We start from the raw sequence: 16927 nt of genomic DNA on the forward strand, positions 1-16927 counted from the left end.
TCTCCTCTCCTCTGTTCCTCTGTCTTCTCTCTCTCCAGCCCCCCTCGACGCCCCGGCCTTTTCTCCCTCCCTTCAACCCCTCCCTTGGCCGAGCACGGGCGGCGTCTCGGATGACAGGTGGGCGACTCCGCCCCGGGCCTCCGCCAGGGGAAGACGCCGGCCGGGGCGGGGAGAACCCCGGCGTTTCCCGGCCGGGGAGGGGGCCGCGCGGCCCGGGCGGATCTGCAGCAGCCGCGCGGCGCCGAGCGAGGGCGGATGCTGGGGATGCGCTCGCCCGCCGCGCGTCCTGTGCGGGACCCGCGCCGCGCGGGGCTCGCTCCGGCTCCCGCCTGCCATCCGGTCCAGGAAATCCGAGCCCTGCCAAAGGCTCTGTCCCTTCGAGGATGCTGCGATCCGTGGAGGCCACACCGTCCCGGTTCAGACACAGGGTCCGAGAGGAGGCTTGAGTCCTAGAACCGAGAAGACCCTCCGCCATCATGCCTGACCCTACGTGGTGAGAAGCGCAGATCCTGCAGACTGACTTTGTGACCACACAAGGAATCTCAGCTGCCTGCAAAGCTTATGCTAGTCTGGAGAGATGCGGAGAAAAGGCGATTTCTTTACTCACTCAGCCATGTTTTTTCCCCCATCAGGGTATCTGCCATTGAATGAAGAAAAGGAAAGCAGGGGACAGTTTTAAACGTATAAAGTCTCTAAATGAATAAAATAGGTCCTTCGATGACATGAATCCAAGAGTCTGGCTGGGAGTCACATAAGTAGTTCTCGGACTGTGTGTGTAAAACACATAATAGATTTAACAAGTAATACAAAAAAAGTAAAATACCTCCTTAATAAACTTATATTGACTCTAGTTTGAGATATTTTGGCTAAATATTATTTTGAAATTAGCCGGGTGCCGGTGGCTCACGCCTGTAAATCCTAGCTACTCAGGAAGCAGAGATCAGAAGGATCTTGGGTTCGAAGCCAACCCCGGCAAATAGTGAGACCCTATCGCTAAAAGCCCTATCACAAAAAAAAAATCAGGCGGGTGCAGTGGCTCAAGGTGAAAGCCCTGAGTTGAAGCCCCAATACCAGAAAAAAAAAACTTTTTCACTTTTTTAATGTAGCTCTTAGAAATTTTTATATTACATTTATCAGTCCTGTTATATTTCTGTTGCGCATCACTGCCATATGAACCCATCTTCACCCATAAATCCACCAGACCATGATAACAGTCCTGTTTATGAGAACATTTATTTTATAATTATGTCCTGCATAAAGGGGAATGTAAGACAGGAGTAGCTTCTTTCACTGACCCCCCCCCCCACATGTTGTTCATTGGTCTTTGTCCAGAGATGAGTGGAATAGGGGATTAAACACAGAGCCTCAGTCATCTAGGATTTCACCCTTGTCAGAACAAATAAGGGCTGATAAAATGAATGCTAAGCTGGCAAGCAGAAGAGGGAATTCAATAGCATTGAGCAGGCCCAGTCATGTTCTAAGAAGAAAACATTGCTGGGGGATAAATCTGAGTTTGGTTTCAAGCTCTGCCATCTCCGGTAATTGACTTAATCTCCGTGAGCCTCAGTTTCCTCTGTCATAAAAGGATAAACAGAGCTGTGTTAAAATTAATAAAGATAACAAACATGCATATAGCCTTTATTATGGTCAGGCACTGCCCTAAGTGCTTTAGACATAATAATTAATTTTATCCTCATAATAACTCTATGATGTAGGTGTTGTTATCGTTACAGAAAGAAAATGAGACAAAGAACATGAGGAGTTAAATGACTTACTCAGGGACGTACAGCTAGTGTGCTTCTGTAAGATTTCTAGGCAGAAATCTTAAATTACTCTCCCTTGCAACGTTACGCTCTTCCGTAGGCATGGATAAACTGTGGTGCATCTGTACAACGGAATATCGTTCATGATAAAAAGAAGTAAGATATGAAATCATGAAATGACATGGAAGAACCTAATGTGTGTTACTAAGTGAAAGAAGACAAACTGAAAAGGCTATGTGCTGCCAGATTTCACCTGTGTGACATTTGGGAAAACACAAAGTATGGGAATAGTAAAAAAAAGATCAGTGGTTGTCAGAGTCTCAGGGGAAGGAATGAGGAATATTTAAAGCAGTAGAAATCTTTCATAGGCTACCATTAGAGCGGGTACAAATGTCATTACACAATATCAAAACTCATGGAATGAACAAAATAACAAAGAGTGAACTATGGAGTTCAGTTAATAATAAAGTTTCAACATTGGCTCATAAAGTATAACAATTGTATCACAGTGATGCAAGATGTTCCTGATAGAAGAAACTAGGAATAAGGAAAATGCTGTGAGTTGGTATCTGGAAACTATGTTCTTCCTGTTTAATGTTTTTGCAAATTTAAATCTGTTTAAAAGTAGTCTTTTGATTAAAAGTAATAATATCAACTTCAAATTTCAGTGTTCATAAACTTTTATTGGAACACATCTATACCCTTCATTTACATAGGGCAATAGTTGCTTTTATGCTATAATAGCCAAGTATAGGAGTTTCTGCCGGGATCAGATGGCCTGCAAAGGCTAATGTACTACCTACTTCCCCTGCCCAAGGAAAAAAATTAAGAATTCCTGGAAAAGTTGTAGATACGTGGTTAGTACAGTGTTGAGAAAGAAATTAACAACACTTGTTGACTTTGTCAGTCTGACAGAAACAAAGAAATTTCTTGATCTCACTCAACAATCTTACCATCCAAGAGCCACTTAAAGATCAGTGGGTGACTGACATACCACTGTTTTTTAAAGCCTTAATGTGAGACCCATGGACAGAGGGTTAGCATTGTTAAAAACGGCATAGGAGACCAGAGGTGTGGCTTGAGCAGCACAGCTCCTGCTTTGCAAGCACAAAGCCATGAGTTCAAACCCGAGTCCCACCAAAAACCAACCAATCAACAAAACAAACAAATCGTATAGTGATTGGTATTCAAAGGATTCTTCGTTTAAAATTTCCTTTATAAGAAATCATACAAATATTCAGACTCAACTGGTTACATGCTTGTGATAGTTAATTTTGTGTTAACTTGGCTGTTATGGTACCCAGTCTTTGGTCAAACACCAATCCAAAAGTTTCTATGAAAATATTTTTTAAATGTTATTAGCATTCAAATCATAGACTCTGAATAAAGCAGATTACCTCCATAGTGTGGGTGTGCTTCATCTAATCAGTTAAAGGTTTTATGAGAAAAGACTTGAGGTTCCTGAGGAAAGAGCTCCACCTTGGACTTGAGACCACAATTTCAGGTATTCTCTGGGTCTAGCCTTCCAATTGGTCTTGAGCCTGCCCAGCAGATTTTAAACTTGCCAGCTCCCACAGTGTAAGAGCCAATTCCTTAAAATAAATCTCTCTGTATATACATAACTTATTGATTCTATTTCTTTGGCGAACCCCAACTAACACAATTTTCTCTTGCTGAACATTGTATATTTAAAATGCTATTTTGTGTAAAGATATTTTTACTTGGAACACTTTTTTAGGGTAAGACCCAAGCTTAACACCCTCTGGTTTCTTGGTTAAGATTTCCAATGAATGCTCAAGATAAACTCCCTTCTGTAGTTTAGTTGAGCATTGCCAAATAAGTAGGCAAGCCTACTTAGAGACAAGTAGGAAGTCTTTTGGCATTTGAATGCTTACTAGAATTGGGTTATATTTGAAATCTCAACTTTGGGTCCCCTAGGAAGCATAAATCCTCAGATTAGTGCATACCACAACTAGATGGTGACAGGTTGAGAAATTTTCCTTGGAAATGTGGGATATGTGGATCCGTGTTCAGCCAAAAAACACCAAGAAATGGGCCACCAACTTACTCCTTCCTTTTATTCTTTAGATTTCTCCTTCTACTTCTTATAAATGTACCAGTGTTTTTAACATTTTTTGCTATTTCATAGACATTGTAGTAGCAATTATGGAATTTTGTTTATAAGAAGAAAGTTTACTTATAATCCTTCTATACTAGAAACTTATTTTATTGAGCTTCTCAAGAACACAGCAAAAGGAAAGGCCAACAGACCTTTGAGTCAAAGGCAGAAGGCCTCTGGAGAAAGGAAACCAGGAAGAATAGTGGAACAACTGTCACTTCTGCAGTGTGATTTACAAATTGGTATTCTCACAGCAGCACTGCGGTCCTGCAGGAACATGTGCACTTTTGGAAAGCACTGAGGCTCCTGGGTTTTTCACAACAGCTGTCTCAGCTCTCCCCAGGCTCAACTATCCCTTTTTGTCTTCTAAAGCCCCAGCATATAAGGATTTGGCAGCTAGAACAAGGTTGAGTGTGACTGACACAGGAAACGCAGGGGCTGGACTGGCGCCTGCCTGCAGCTGAATGGGGACACACAGCCAGGTCTTAGCAAGGAAGCAGCTGTCACTCCAAGCACTGGGCTCGATGTCACCAGTTTGCTTACTCCCTTCAAGTGTCTTAACTGCCTTAGGAAGGTAACACGAATGCTGGGACACAGTGTCACTCAGATTTAACCTTGTAGTTTGGGTAGCTTTTTAGGAAGGCAGAGAAATGGAAAGTAAACTAATACTTAATGTATTCTATACCGTTCTGGGCAATATATATACACATATAGATTGAATTGTGAATGGAGCTGCTATCAACATCCATGTGCAGGTTTTTGTGTGGACATAACTTTTCAACTCCTTTGGGCAAATGTCAAGAAATGCAGTTGCTGGGCCATGTGGTAAGAATACATTTGGTCCTTTTTTTTAGTGTATATTAATTGTATAAAATAGTTTCATTGTGACATTTTCATACATGTATATAAAATGCTTGGATCATACATGCCCCTCCAATACCATCTCTTGTTCTTTCTCCCCTTTCCCTAGGTCCCTTCCTCTTCCCTAACAATTCCTATTCTACTTTCATGTCTTTTCCCCACAGATTCCATATATGAGCAAAAACATGGGATGAAAATTATCTTTCTGAGTCTGGCTTATTTAGTTTAACATGATGATATCTAGTTCCATCCATTTTTCTGCAAAGGAAATGATTTCACTCCTCTTTATGGCTCAGTAAAAGTCCACTGTGTATACATGCCACATTTTCTTTATCCATCCATTGATTGATGGACACCTAAGCTAATTCCTTAATGTAGCTGTCCTGAATCGTGCTGCAATAACATGGGTGTACAGGCATCTCTATTGTAGCACATTTGCTTTTGTAAGAACCTGATGAACTGTCATCAAAAGTAACTGTACTATTCTGCATTCCTGCTAGCAACAAATGAGAGTTCCTGTTGCTTCATATCCTGGCTAGCATCTCTGCTAGGATATCTCATCAGAGATACAGATTTTAGGCATTCTATTAGATGTGTAGTGGTTTCTCTTGTTTCAATTTGAAGTTCTCTGGTGGCATACATTGTTAGGAACCTTTTGGTATCTTCTCTGGGGAAGTTCCCAGTAGCATTGAACTTTTAAAACTGAGTTGTTTATTTTATTGTTGGGCTTTAAGAGTTCTTTGTATAGTTCAGATAAGTTTCATAGCATTTTAACATGCCACATTTGTTGATTTTTTTCCAACAATTTAACAATGTAAAAACTGTTCTTAGCTGTACAAAAGCAGGAGCCATAGCTCACCAACCCCTGCCTTAGAAGTTTTGATTTTATTCTTCTAGCCATGAGGATTCATGGAATGGTCTCATGCAGGGAGAGATGGGCCACATGCACACCTTTATCACTCTGACTGTAATGAAGCAAGGAGAGAAGAAGGGAGTGTAAGGGAGCCTGTGATGTGGACACTCGTTAGGAGTTTGTTGCAATGATCCAGCTGAGGGATGATGATGATGGTTTATACATTTTGATGCAAATGAATACAGCAGGCAGATTTGAGAGATATGAATGAAATAGTGGCAGAACCTAGGGATGGATGAGGAGGAGAAGACTCAGGGATTATACTTAGAATTCTGACTCAGACAATGAATGTTACTACCATTCACTGGCTCAGAGAACACAGAAAAAGCAGCAAGAATGGGTGGAGTAGCCAGGCACAAATGGCTCACACCTATAATTTTGACTACTTAGAAGGCTGAAATCAAGAGGATAACAATTCTAGGTCATCCTGGGCAAAAAAGTTCATGAGACCCTATCTCAACAGAAGAAAAGCTGTGCAAAGTGGCAAGCATCTTTCATCCCAGCTAAGGCTGGAAGTATAAAACATGAGGATGGTGGTCCAAGCTGACCTGGGGATAAAGCAAGATCCTCTCTCCAAAAAAAAAGAAAAAACTAAACTAAACTAAACTAAAAGAGCTGTAGAGCACCTGCCTAGAAAGTGTGAAGCCCTGAGTTCAAACTCTAGTACTGCTGAGGAAAAAGAAAGAAGAGGGAGTGAGATATGTGAAATTCAGCTTGGACTGCATGAATTTGAGAGGCTATAAGGTAACCATAAGAAGCTGTCCAGTTGTTCACTGGCTGGAAGTCTAAGAGAGAGCTAAAGGTTTTGAAAACATCAGCTTTTTTCTTACAAAACTATGAGAGTGAAAGAAATGCCTCCTGGTATAGGATGTAGAGAGAGAAGACATGAGAAGAAGGAAGGCAGCTGAGTAGAGACCCAGGCAGAGGGCCAAAGATGAAAGGTTAATGGAAAGAAGAGGCCCAGCAGGCAGGAACATTTAGAAAGCAGGCCGTACACCAGGAGAATGGAGGTCAGAGAGCCAAGGGAAGCACAGGTTTTGAGAAGATCAAGGTTGCAGAGGAAGGGAGTGAGAAATAAAGAACCATGGCAATCCACAACACAAATGGGATAATAAAAACCAAGATAACACTTGATCCGCCTTCAAGGAGGAGGATGCTCAAAGCTGTTTCCCCAAATGGTTTCATTTGCATTGACAAACCAGCAGGAGAAAAATAACCAGGAAGTTATCAGACTGCTTACTGTCCATTTGAAACTGGTATCAACAGGCACAGGGAGAAATATGTATGATGCCAAGGTCTCATTGTTTTCATTAACTTACTTTCTACTTCTGTTATGGAGTGAATCCTCCATAGTGTACTCACCCTGTCACTTTCACAGAATGATTTTGAGCATTGTTCCCAACTGACCCAGCCCCCAAGCCTGCTTCCCATCCCTTCCCAGATGTTCTGTGAGTTACCCAATACACTGCCAATACATTTCTGTTCTATTTAGATCATCTGAGGTTTGTTTCTTTGCTTATAAATAAGAATTCTGGCTGATTCTGGCCTTTCTCCTGTCCTGGAAAATAATAGAGTAAAAATCTCTAGATTCTTATTTGAGCAATTAGGAAATGACATGTTAGTTAATGTTTGGTCTTCATGTCATGCAAGAAGAGAAAACCATGAAAGAGTCACCACAGTCAGCCAGTCAAAAGTCACAATGAAGCTGGGTGTGGTGGTTCATGCTCGTAATCCCAGCACTTGGGAGGCTGATGGGAGTATTAAGAGTTCAAGGTCAGCCTGAGCTACATAGTGACTTCAAGTCCAGCCTACACTACAAAGCAAAACCCTGTCTAAAGGAAAAAAAGTCCTAATGGTATGGAGAGCCTGAGCTGACTGCCACACTTTGACCAACCCTGGCCACTTCTGCCAGACAGTAGCAACTCAGAGCAAGTTGCTCTGATCAGCAACTATCAAAACCCATCACTACCAATGTATGGCAATTTGAACTGTAGAGGACTAACACAAACAAGTCTCCTTTGGAAGCTGAAGAAAGTGTAGAGAGATTTCTAACCCTATACTGAGGGAAAAACACTGAAGTGCTTTGTTCCACCTTAAAGTTAACATTTTTTATGCAGTTGTCTTAGTAATGGTCATTGATTGGCCTTAATAAGAAGCTTTTATGGCTGGCCTTTCAGGACTGAATCTTGGTTTTACTCCTCCAGCACTACCTGCTCCTAGATTTGGATCCCAGAGTGGAATTCAGTGCCAATTTCTGAATGTTTTCACATCTCTTGTTTCTGCTCTCTGCACTCAGTTTGGCATACTGGATTTGCAGCTGACTTCCTGGTCATGACTCTGAGTTCTCACAGACCCTTCTCATCTTCCCACCCACTTGACGCATTCCCAGCATTCCTCCTGGCTCTTCTCCATTTTCCTACCATCCATCAATAGTATCAGATTGTTCTTCAGTCCTCCTTGGGAGTACTAAATGTTAGCCGAAACACTCATGATTTAAGACTGGTCCTGTGGAAGAGTGGTACATGTTGCTGGTTACCAACCCAAGTGGTGCCACCAAGTGGCAATAGTATAAACAGCTTATCATTCACTAGCTTTGAAATTACAATTATCCCTAAATATCAGCATTGTATCTGTTCCAGGTCCCACCAGATACTAAAATCTTGGGATTCCCAAGTCCATTATATTAAATGGCATGGCCAGGCATAGTGGCACATGCCTGTAGTCTTAGCACTTGGGAGGCTGAGACAGAAGAGATTGAGAGTTGTAGGCCAGTCAGTGTGGGCTACATAGTGAGACCCTGTCTCACAAAAAGCAAAATAAATAAATTAAATTGCACCATTTTTTGCATATAACCCATGTCACATCCCCTCATACACAGATAATCGCTGCCTTATGATGGTTTGACTTATAATTTTTTTCACTTTACAAAGGGTCTAATGCATATTAAATGCATTTTCAACTTACTATGTCTTCAACTTAACAATGGGTTTATTAGAATGTAACTCCTTGCTAACTCAAAAAACTTCCATAATTTATGCCATCTCTAGATTACTTGTAATACCTAATGCAATGTAAATACTATGTCAATAGTTGTAATACTGTTTTGTTGATGCTGACAGGGAAAAAGTCTGTACATACTCAGAATGGATGCAATTTTTTCTAGTATTTTCTATCCATGGTTAAGCGAATCCTCAGATATGGAACACACAGATACAAAGGACTGACTATATGCAACTGGGACTTAATATCACCTTATTTCAGATTTGCATAATTATAACTCATCCATTTTTGTCTACACTGTGTCTTGACTTGACCAGGATGGCCATCCACTCATTTATAACAGTTTAGCATGCACCTACTCTGACCTACAAGAGGAAGCCAAACACAGTCCCTGGTCTGTGGAAGAAGAGGGACACAAAATACACATGCGGAAGAGAGGGGGGAGTAGATAGGATTGGTTTCCCAGAGGAGGTGGCATCTATACTGATGTAAGAGGATGGAGAAAGAGTTGGTGAAGAGGGAGAAGGAACACTTTTCAGGCAGAAGAAACAAGTGTGAAACACCCAGAGGTGAGAGTACACAAATGGCAGGCATTTGGAAAACCAAAAATCATTCAGTTAAACATTGAACCAGAAACTGTGTGAGAGGAACTGGTAAAGAGGGGTTCAAAGAGGTCATAGCAAAAAGGATAGGCACACACAGAGGGCTTACTTTGTACCAGGAACTGCTGTCACCCTCACCATCACTTTTTGAGGCAGGTACTAAAGTTACACCCATTGTACAAGTGAGGGACCTGAGGCACATAGATGTTAGGTAACTTGCTCAAGTCATGTAGATCTGAAGCAAGAGCCAGGACCTTGAGCAAAACTTATGAACCTGGTCTTTCACCTGAGAGCTACTGAAGGAGGAGAACGACCTGACCAGAGAGTACTTTAAAAAGGTTAAGAAATGCCAGCATGTTCTCTGATGCCAATAACAAGATTGAAACCAAGGATGTTTGGGAATTAATGCTCCATGATGACGTCAGTAGACCTCAGAGCCAGTTCAGGAAGCAAGGGGGCAGCAGCATGAGATGGAATCAAGGTCAAGTGCTAGGTTTCCAAGAACTGTGTGGGCAGCTGCTAGGATCTCAGCCAAGGCTGTGGGAGATAAGGGCATGGGAATGGCACCTAACTGGCTCAGAGCTTTTTCTTAAAGGCAAGAATATCCACCAACCTGCTGAAGCCAGACTATACCCAGTGCCTGGCTATCTTTTAACACTTCCTTCTTATCTTTTCAAATGTACCTTCCAGTATTATCCTAGACCCTTCTCCTTCTGGATCTTACTTTGTCATTTATACTCACACAGGTTCACAAAAGGAGTGAAGAAGCATTGCAATAAATAAACATATAATAAAGTGATGTTCATCTATGAATAACTGCAAGCATTAAAAATAGAAAAAAAACCACACATGAATTAGAGCAGAATTGAGCACTGGGTAAGAGAAGCAGTGAAGCAGAAGTATTCCAGCTATAATGTTCTCCTACTTTTGCTGTAGTTAAGTTCAAGTTTGGTGCTAAACATCCAGTCAAAGTGGAAAAGAAGACAAAGTTATTTGCATAGTTGTTATTGGCAAAAAAAAAGTAGTCACCCAGAAGTCAAGAAAACTTGTTTTTGAAATACACATTTCATTCTTGTTAACTGTAGTCAGTCTACTATGCAATAGAACACTAGAACCTGTCTCTCTTACCTTATTACAACTTTATGCTGGTTGATCAGTCTTTCCTCATCCTCACTCCCCCTTCCCCTTCCTAGGATGTTTCACAATAGCTAGAAGAGAGGATCTGGAATGATTATTTGATCATTGCACAATGTACACATGTATCAAAGCATCAATGGTACCCCATAAATATTTACAATCATCATGTCAATTTTAAAAATACACACACACACACACACACACTTTTTGTGGCCGTTGTCAAGCTACAGTTAAGTTCAAGTTCAGCATAGGGTTTTGAACTCGACTGTGTTCCCATCTTATAACCCTGCTCTACTTTAACAATGCTATACCTTTGCTTAGGTTCTTGCATCCACTAACCTTTTAAGAATCTGTCAGTCAAAATGCTGCCCAAATTTCAAATCCCAGCTTAATTCATTTGGCAGCCATGAAGCTGTCTCTCCTCCCTGGTCAACTGTTCTTCCCCTCAATTATTTCTGTCTTGTTTTCATAGCATTCATGGCACTCATCATATTCTTTTATGTTATGTCTATGGCTTATCTTAGTGAGGTGGTACTGCCTAGTGGCTAGAGTGATAGTCAACCTACCGGGGCTCCAGCTTTGCCACTAGCTAGCTGTATGACTTTAGGCAATTTACTTAATCTCTCCAAGCATGAATTTTCCCATCTGTCAAATGTGAAGTAGAAGAGCATCGTCTTTGTTCTTTTAGCACAGCTCCTAGAAACAGTGAGTAATCACATTGTAATCATCGTCTCATCTCCTAGGGACATACAAGGCAGTAGCACAGTCATAGATAACTCTTCAAATCTAAATGAATTATAGTTAAATGAAACTTAAAAGTCATTTCTGTAGTGGCACTAGCCTCATTTCAATTACCATGTGTGGATGGTGCCTACCATACTGGACAGTTCAGACAGAGCATTCCTGTCCCTAAGGAAAGTTCTACTGAATACTGTTACTCCAGAGCAGGCGTTAGCAACATTTTTCTGTAAAGGGCCAAATAAGCAATTATTTTAGACTTTGTGGTCATAGCATCTTTTTTTGCAACTACTGTGAAACAGCTGTAGACAACACAAAAATAAGCTTGACTGGGTTCCGTAAAACTATTTAGACTTTTAAATTTCTCCTAATTTTCATGTGTCATAAAACATTGTTCTTCTTTTGAGTTCTTTTAATCCTTTAAAAAATGTAAAAGCTAAGTTGGCAACCTGGATTGTAATTTGCTGGCCCCTACTTTAGAGTATACACTATTCTTGGCCAAGTATTACTTCTCACTCATATGTTATATAGCAGTCTTCTGTTGTACATTCAAAAAGTACAGCCTCTGTATGGAAAGAACTCACTGACTACCTTTGACCAAATAATAGCTTCCCAAAAATGTCCACAACCTACTTACCAAAACCTGTGAGTATATTATCATACATGGTAAATGCGAATTAATATTGTTGATAGCTTTTAGATTGCTAATCAGAGGACCTTAAAATAAAGATTATCCTGGATCATCTGGATGGCCCAATGTAATTACAGGGCCCTGACATGGGAAAGAGGAAGGTAGAAGAGCCAGGGTCAGAGAGATGCAGCATTAGGAAGACTCAGGCAGGTTTAAGGATGGAGGAAGAGACCATGGACTAAGAAACACAGGCTGCCTCCAGAAGTTATATGATTTGGATCACCAGCTGATAGCACAGTTGGGAAGTGGTAGAACATTTAGGATGACAGGCCTAGTAGAAGGGTCATTGGGGTCATGCCCTTGAAGGGGATACTGAGATTCCAGCTCCTTGCTTTCTCTTTGCTTCCTGGCCTCCATGAGGTGAGCAGCTTTGCTGTACCACTTGCTCTCCACCATGATGTTCTGCTTTGTCACAGGCCCCAAAACACAGAGTCAAGTGATCATGGACTGAAACCTTTGAAACCATGAGCCAAAATAAATCTTTCTTCCTTATTAAATTGATTTATCTTTAGTATTTTTTTTACAACAGTGGAAAGCTGATAAGCACATTGAGAAAGTGGATTTTCTCCTAGAACCTTCAGAAAGGAACATAGCCCTGCCAATATCTTGATTTTAGTCTAGTAAGACCCACTTAGAACTTCCGACCTAGAGATAATAAGTTCATGTTACTTAAGGCACTGCATTTATAGTAATTTGTTATAGCAGCAAAGGAAAACTAATACACCAACTAGTAGAAAAGCTAGACAGGGGAACAAATGTACAACAATCTATGTAATAAGTAGATGAGAGTAACAATAACCACATGTATGTACAATGTATACCACTAGCACAAAGGAGAAAAGTAGGACCCTATGTGGGCAGTAGAGAAGAATAAAGTCTTTCAGAGGTATATTTGAAAGAAGAACAGGAATTTGCCAATGAAGTGGAAGAGCTGGTAGAGTAGTAGAATGGTAGAGAGGTGAGAGGACAGAGGAATGAGTGTGAGGATAGGAAAGGCAGTCTAGGCAAATGGAATAAGTGAGAGGACCGCATAGGGCATGGCACAGAAGGTGAAAACCAGAGCCAACTCAAGAACTGATAAAAAGCCTGAGATTATAAACAAGTACATAGGAAGGGAAGGGGAAGAGAGGAGTGGAAAGAAGCAGAGGCCAGATCTGGGAGGATCTTAACCCTGCAGGGAAACCTGACAGAATTCCAATAATCTATTGCCACCTAACAAATTAACCCAATGTTTAAACAACAATCCTATTCTATCTCATAATTTTATGGATCAGAAATTTTGGCTGGACTAACCGAGCAATTCTTCTGTTTCTTGTGGTATTGGTTGAGCTCAGTGGATGCTATTCAACTGGAGGATGGGCTGATCTAAAAGGCCCCCAAATAGTTTCACTCACATGGGGCTGCTTCTGTTGTGAAGAGGACAGAAATTCTGGGCCCTGCTGGGACTGTTGACAGAAGAGCTTGTATCATTGAAGTCACGGGGTATCTGACTTTTCCATGTAGCCTGGGCTTCCAGAGAGAATGCCTCAAGAGAGCCAGGCAAATGCTGCCCAGCTTCTCATGACTACTTAGCCTTGAGGTTCCAGAACCTCACTCTTGGTCAAACAAATGGCTTAGGCCAGCATGATTTAAGAGGAAAGGAACTCAACCCAACCCGTTGGCTCAACCCTTGGCCATCTTTATCTGCCAAAACTAGAAATAGGAGCTACTAAATGTCATTTCTGATTATATGTTTTTAAACATTTTAAGATGGAAAAAAAGACAACTAAAATCTCCCACAATCCTCTTGCACAGAAACTATGATACAATAGTGTGAAGAATTTCCTTTCAATATTTTTGATGTACTGTATTTTTAGACTCTGTATTTTTGTGCTTTTCTACTAAAGAAAGAACATTAAGTTGGAAACAGACATTATTAAATTTGCAAGACCAAAGTATGTTGTGCGCATGCATGAAGATGTCACAAAAACATTATTTTGTAAAATTAATACACACTAATAAAAGAGAAAAAGAAGAAGAAAATGGGGAATCACCGGTTTCCGGGTCCCCCTGCATTCTCCAATATGCAGTCTTTCTCTTCTCTTTTCTCCAACTAAGTTCTCTACAAATAAAATCTTTCTGACTTCTGCAAAAAAAAAGAAGAAGAAGAAAATGCATATTAAAGCCAGGCACTGGTGACTCACACCTATAATCCCAGGAAGATGGCAGTTCTGGGCCAGCCTGGGCAAAAAAGTTTGAGAGACCACATCTCAATGGAAAAAAAACTAGGTGTGGCAGTGTGTGCCTGACATCCCAGTGACGTTAAGAAGCATAAAATAGAAGGACCAAGTCCAGGCAGGCCTGAGCAGAAAGCAAGACCCTGTCTCCAAAATAACTAGAATAAAAAGGGCTGCATGTGTGACTCAGATGGTAGAGTTCCTGCCTCATAAGCATGAATCCCTGAGTTCAAAAGCCTGTACTGCCAAAAAATTTTGCATATTGAAAAACTCAGTTGGTATCAGTGAAGAGAACAGTTTAGTAGGGAAAAAAGGTAGGAAGCCGTTGCTGTAATGGCCAATCTAAGGCTTGGCTGCTGAGAGTAATGGAAGTGGGGCAGGGCACACACATCTATTTCATGAGCTTCTCCCCATTTCACTTCTTATATGCACAATTTAACTTTTTTTAAATATATTTTTTTAATTTTTTTTTAACTTATAGCTTCAGGACAAGCCCAGTCCAGAAACAGAGCAGGGTAAAAGCCATCTGAAAATTTATTTCCTGTTCACACTACATATCCACCAGGCAGCCTGAGATTCAGTTCCGTATCGTCTTCACACCAGAGCTCAGGTTTTAAAATGTGACTCCTTGCTAAAACATTGTAGCAAGTTCTTAAAGCCTGCCCATGAGAAGGACCCATGTCACCTCCTCTCACATTTCATTGGTCAAAGCAGATGAGAGACAACCCAGTTACAAATGGGGCAGAGAATCCTCACCGTGGCATACAAATCCCTACAGTCAGGCTCAGGTGAGACTCTGAACTGTCCCTTCTATTCTGTTTTGGGCCCCCTCTCCACTTCCAGGCTTGCTGTTCCCTCCACCTAAAATGCAGACTTCCCAAGACAGCTTCAGTTCTCTCTGCCCCACCTCCTTCAAGTCTGTGCTCAAATGACACCTGACTTTATTTTTCCAAATTGCAACCTTTCCCTATATTACCCACCTCACTCTCACTCCATATTTTTCATCATGTAATACAGTATATATATTTCACTAGTTTGTTTATTCTCACACACACATGCATGCACACAAACACACAAGAGTAAACTTCAGGGGAGCAAGGGTTTGTTGTCGTTGCTCGTTATTGTGTGAGAGTAGTATCTGGCACATAAAAGATGCCAAAAAAAATATTTTGGAGGGTAAGTCAATAATGAATAAATTGAATGATAGGAAGATTATTAGCACAGGAGAAAGTCAGACAATGTCAATTTAAGTTATAACTCTGTCTCTCACTACATACCACGGTGCCAAGTTCCATAAGGACTGATTAGCTAATTCGGAGGTCTTTGTTAGAAAATTCTAAAATGTAAAAGGTACCTATAGATGCCTATAGATGAGGTTTATTTCCCAGTCATTGAATTGTAGTGACCTACATTGTCTTATTTTCATTAATAAAATGATATTTGACTTCTCACTGTCCCTGGCACTGTGCTGTGTGTCAATGAGTGTCTCCTGAAATCTACACAACTCTGGGAGGGACCCAGAGTCAATACCCCAGTAACAAAGGTGCATTAGATGAATCACTTCCACAAGGTATAACGAGGGCTCAGCAATAGAGCTCCATTTTAAACTCAAGTTTGATTCCAGAGCAAGAGCCCATGGCCATGCTATGTTGTTATGTGATTTATTTTTCCCATATGAAGAGGAAAGGAGAAAGCTTATTTAAAAGAAGGAGGAAAAAAGGGAGAGAAGGGGGAGCAAGACAGAAGAAAATGAGGAGAAGGAGAAAAAAAGAATAAGGAGAAAGAAGATAAGTTGGTTGGAAGATGGGCAGGGGGGCAGCAAAGAGTCTTGTTATAAAGAGCTCATGCCTCCTAACTATCACAGACTTCAACCCGATGACTTACATAGAACAGTCACTTACGCTTTCAAGACTCCACAATCCTGCAGACATTCAAAAAAATCTCAAGGGGTCTTTTTGCTTCATCCAGGCATCAGTATGACAAATGCAAAATTGAGCTGGCTGGTTCCTGGGAGAATTTCTTTCATTTGGATGCACCAACAGTCACTGAATCACTAACCACATTAGGACTTCAGGGCTTCACCACTGATGTACAGAATGTCCTTCAGGCTCTGTGCAATGAGCATACTTCTTTTTAAAGAAAACAGAGCCCTGTGGGATTTGCAAGAATAACTGGACATGGTGTCTTTATTCACCACACATCTCCAGAAGTTCTGCATATAAAATGCGGTCTCCATTTCCGTGGTACAGACATTGCCATTTCCGTGGTGCAGACATTGCCAGCATTTTCCTAATACAGGGAGGGAAGCAGAGAGTTTGAAATGTCCTATTTCCAGAACAAAAGATCAAAGGGTCAAAGTAACAAGTAGTCACTGAAAGAAATCGTTTTAAAGAGTTTAACTCACAAGAAACAACAGATGCCTGCTTCTTTGTACTTTGTCCTTGCTCGGTTGCAAAGTAAACCTATTACCACATCATTACAACACAATTCAAGGACGTGCCTGAACTCTGAGGTCTAGGCAAATACCCTGGCACTATATTATCTCATTTTAGAGGACATTCTACATTCAACTCTTTGTGGAAGTAAGTTCAATCCCTGTCTCCCATTTTCCATCTATGTTGAGCGTACCTTCAGTTTCATACAAATAGTACCAGATGCATAAGGTACTTGTTTTTGAATATTTTTCCAAGATGAGTTTATGGGTACAATAATCTACTTAGCAGAAAGGCAGTCCATGATCTGCCCTTGAATCCAAAAAAATCACGGACATTCAGGGTTTTCTTTGAGTCCTTGATTTAAAAAAAATGCCTCAGCAATGTCTTTACATATTCCACATACCTTTTATGAACTAGACTGCTAATTTGTTATTATTGTTATTCTTATGATG

General features: G+C 40.9%; 1 long non-coding RNA gene across 1 annotated transcript; it reads right to left on the minus strand.

Annotated features, from left to right (window-relative positions):
- Window positions 1-1217: 1217 nt before the first annotated feature.
- On the minus strand, window positions 1218-16430 carry LOC141413682 (uncharacterized). Its single transcript, XR_012438460.1, has 4 exons — window positions 15942-16430; window positions 10962-11091; window positions 10387-10466; window positions 1218-1573 (listed from the first exon to the last, which is right to left on the minus strand). It is a non-coding gene; the product is annotated as an uncharacterized lncRNA (long non-coding RNA).
- Between the last annotated feature and the right edge of the window lie 497 nt (window positions 16431-16927).

Source organism: Castor canadensis, chromosome 11 (assembly GCF_047511655.1).
Source record: "Castor canadensis chromosome 11, mCasCan1.hap1v2, whole genome shotgun sequence".
Taxonomy (NCBI): domain Eukaryota; kingdom Metazoa; phylum Chordata; class Mammalia; order Rodentia; family Castoridae; genus Castor; species Castor canadensis.